This window comes from Prunus persica, chromosome G7 (genome assembly GCF_000346465.2).
Source record: "Prunus persica cultivar Lovell chromosome G7, Prunus_persica_NCBIv2, whole genome shotgun sequence".
Classification (NCBI taxonomy): Eukaryota; Viridiplantae; Streptophyta; class Magnoliopsida; order Rosales; family Rosaceae; genus Prunus; species Prunus persica.
In genome coordinates, this window is record NC_034015.1 from 5,535,397 (window position 1) to 5,540,018 (window position 4,622).

The following is a 4,622-nucleotide window of genomic DNA, read 5'->3' on the forward strand; positions in this document are numbered from 1 at the left end:
AGATGGGTTTTGATCTTCTATTGGCAGTGCTTCAGAGATGTCCCTCTCATATTTTTAACTTAGTTGGAATTGCTTACTTTTCAAAGCTGAGGTAGTCACGTGGGTGTGTTTTTAATCCCTTGGGTTTGAACCCAACAAAAGTTATGGGCTGATCCTTGAAGCCCAAATGACAGTTTCCACGTTGGTCTTTCTTGGGCTGGGGGCTTTGTTTTCGACATCCTTGCGTGAAGCTCAACCTGTCTGGATCCTAATTTTGTTATCCTCAAGTTTTTGGGCTGGGCAGGTAATTTTACCATGGGCCTGTCTTTTGAACTTTGGCGTGCTAAATTTAGGCCCAAACAGTTTCACAAGCCTTACTTGAATTCTCTTCTCAACTTTCCAGGAACCCGTTCTCAACTACCTTGAAACTTACAATACATACAGCTGAATACTAGTGCCCATAGTTCATCATTTTCAATTACTGAATATATGTACTAATATAATCATACACTTAAATATTTAGTTAGTTATAAATCACGTCGAACCCTACTCAAATATACCTCAAACGACACACACACACACACCTCAAACACCGCTGTCTTTATGATGCATATATAATGCAGTGCAAACTCCATTTATGCCTGTAAAATAATAATACAAATAATAACAATAATATATATCAAGCTTAATTACATGAATAATTATATTCATCCACATCAAAAAAATAATATCCATGGAAAAACATCAGTAATAATATTCATATAACATCAAATAATATTCACCGAGTAAAACAACAATAATATTCATATTTATAGTATTATATATAAGCACCAAGATTAAAAGTGATATAGCCCAATCGGAAATTAGGAAACCCTACCTCATGTCCAGCTAGCTAAAATACCAAATTTACCCTTAAGAGATTCTCGGAGTTGCTGAATCTACACTTTTGATCCAATTCCTTGAAAATTTTTCTTCTTCTCTTCTCTCTCTCTCTCTCTCTCTCTCTCTCTCTCTCTCTCTCTCTCTCTCTCTCTCTCTCTCTCTCTCTCTCTCTCTCTCTCTCTCTCTCTCTCTCTCTCTCTCTCATTATCCTCTCCCCCAATCTTATCTTTAGTTAAAGAAATTAATATCATTAGCCTAGACTAACAACTCATCCCAAAATCAGATTTTTTTTAAGAGAAAGAGGGAAGGGGGGAAGAATGAAGAGAAGAACAAAAGCTTCGCTTACACGTTGGCTTCTCTCTTTTCTTTTTTTTTTTGGCCTACAAGGATATTTTAGTAATTATTCACACATAAGGGTATTTTGGTCATGTTTGTCCAACTTTAAATTAAACACACTTAATTTAATAATCTCAATCCAAAATCACTTGATAAAATACTCATAATCATTCTTCACCATAATATTATTTTTCACTAAAATATGAAAATCCACCTTGAGTTTTTCGGGGTATTACAACATTCCATCCAAATACTATATGTAAGTATTTTCTTACAACAAAGTATCAGATTTTTTGCTGTAACTTCATAATAAAAGGAATGGGGCATGTGAAGTTGAGCCATTTGGGATCACGCCTTCTGTTTTATTTATTTATTTATTTTTTCACCCTCTTTCTAACCTTCCTTGATTTTTTTGCTAAACAAAGAATAAATTTATATTTGTTGAACCCTGCAAAATCTTTCAAACAGTTACATGTGAAAAAAAAGAAAAAGAAACACTCATGTGTAAAATATAACCTTTCAAAAGAAATAATTTCACTTATAAATGTATTTTTGACATGAAATCCCTACCAAAACAAGAGTAAGGAAGCAATTATTTGAGCTCAAATTTTAATAAATGTACATAATCATCAACCAAAATAATTCATATGATCAGATGAAAAAACAACGTAAAATTGAGGGACCATGATTCACATTATCCAAGACTTATTTAAAATCCTTAGCCACCTTGAAAGATTTGGATGCATAAATGTGATTTGCTTTTCATAGCAAATCACATAAGTGTGATTTAAAATCTTATAAGTTCTACAGAAACTTCCCATGTATAGTGAGCATAGTACATGTACGCAAATCCTGCACCAAGCACACAACTGATACCTGAAAGCCTCAAAAAGTTAGATGAAAGCGAGAAGATAAGGAAAAGAGGAAAGAGGGAGTGGGATAAAGAGGGACCTAGCAACAAGAACAGTCAGGTAAACAAGACTTTCAATGCAGCGGACATGTACATGTACAGAAACGTTGGACCAAGCACATAGTGATATTTGATAGCCTCAAAAAGTGAGATGAAACTCTTAGAGAGAGAGAGAGAGAGAGAGAGAGAGAGAGAGAGAGAGAGCAACAAGAAGGACAACCATGTAAAGAAAACTTGGAAACTTTTTTCTTTTTTAGGAAAAGAATCTCTATTTAATAGTGTACTAAAACCTATTACATTTTAGTGTTTCATATTTAGTATGAAAACTTCTGAAAAGTCATTACACAAAGTTCTCATTCTTCTTCAACTAACGTTTTTTTTCTTTATTCCTGGTTCTGGTCAGATTTGTTAATAAGTAGCCAAAAAGAAGGCTGTCAAAGTGGATAAGTTCACTGTGACTGAAAATAAAAATAATAGGCTGGCATGGCGAAGCAAATTAAAAACAAAAATTATGCACAAAGGATATAGAGCAGGATATGCTGTTTAGAAATCAAATTGTCAAAAGGTCAATAAATATGCAATGCTCTCCACTGGTGCTTCATTCTCATTTGCACTCTCTGAACAGACCTCTTCACTGAGGCAGTGAACTGGTTGGCTACTTTTTCTTCCTCATTGCGCTTGTCAATAGCCGACTTTAAATCGTTCTCCAGTAAGTGTTGATGCACAAAATTGTTTCAGCACTTTTGAGCCCAACTTAGTGATGTCTGGACCTTCAATTATGCTTTGGGCCTCGGTGGAGCGATTAATCTGCAAGATAAAACACTCGGTAAGACCTTAGGCACCGGTGTGGTATCGGCTGAAGGCTCTCCAATGCTCAAGTAAGTACGAAGTGAATAGTAATCTGGACAGAGTAATGGCTATGTTTGCCGAGAGTTCCAGTTACCTCCATTTTAGGACTTGTGCCTCTTTTATAAGTCTTGGGAGGTATGCATGTTGTGTAGAATTTTGATGTGGGACTGTAGAAATTCACTGTGGGTGCTCAATGTGTCCAGTGGAAGCTGGGGGTCTGGTCTTGAGCTCGACAGTAAAGGGGTGCCGAATGTTGTCTTACCGATTCTCTTTATGTCCACGTGTCGTTCCCCTATTGGTCCGTTAATTGTGGTATAAACAGCAAGGAACAAACAACTCACATCACATAACTTTAGCTACAATCATGCAGTCAAACAATATGGGTAGAATATTTTTCAGGTTGTATTTCATTCTCCAAAAGAAGGTATTTATAGTACAATGATGTAACCCTAGTATGGTCAAACTAGGAAACAAGATAAAAACCTAATTACACAATATCTGTACAACAAGGAAAGAAATATAATCCTAATAAACTAGGAAATAAATATCCTAATTAAACTAGGATCTCGCTAACACTCTCCCTCAAGTTGGAGTAAAGATGTCACACATGCCCAACTTGTCAAGCGAGTTGAGAAAGACCATAGTAGACACAGCTTTCGTAAGAACATCTGCCAATTGATACTCGGATGATATAAACGGAAAATAAATAATTTCAGCATCCAACTTCTCTTTAACAAAATGTCGATCAACCTCCACATGCTTTGTACGATCATGTTGCACAGAGTTATGCGCAATTGCAATTGCAGCTTTATTATCGCAATACAAATCCATGGGTTTCTGGGGTCCAAACCCAAGATCTCTCAACAATCTTCTCAACCATAGTAACTCGCACACACCTTAAGCCATCCTATGGTACTCGGCCTCGGCACTAGACCTAGATACCACTTTTTGCCTTTTACTCCTCCAAGTAACAAGATTACTACCAACAAATGTGAAATATCCGGACGTAGAACGTCTATCAGTGACTGAACCAGCCCAATCAGCATCCGTATAACCTTCCACATCTGTATGACCATACTTGCAAAACATTAACCCCTTTCCAGGAGTTACTTTCAGATACTTCAAGATGCGCATCACAACACCCATATGATCTTCACTAGGAGAATGCATAAACTGACTCACTACACTCACTGCATATGCAATATCAGGACGTGTATGAGATAAAAAAATCAATTTCCCCACAAGTCGTTGATAACGCTCTTTATCTGTAGGGACTTGAACAGGGTACAACCCCAACTTATGATTCTGTTCACTAGGGGTATCAATTGGTTTACAATCTAACATTCCAATCTCTGCAAGTAAATCCAAAATATACTTTCTTTGAAATAGAAAGATTCCATTTTTGATCTGGCAACTTCAATCCCAAGAAAGTACTTCAAATCACCCAATGACTTCATCTCAAATTCGGAAGCCAGATACTTCTGAAGATTTTACATTTCTACCTGATCATCTCCAGTCACAATCATATCATCAATATAAATAATTAAAGCTGTCAATTTACCTTTATGACGCTTTAGAAACAAAGTATGGTCTGAGTTACTCTGCATATACCCAAATTTCTTCATAGATGCTGCAAATCTCCCAAACCACGCTTTTGGAGACTGCT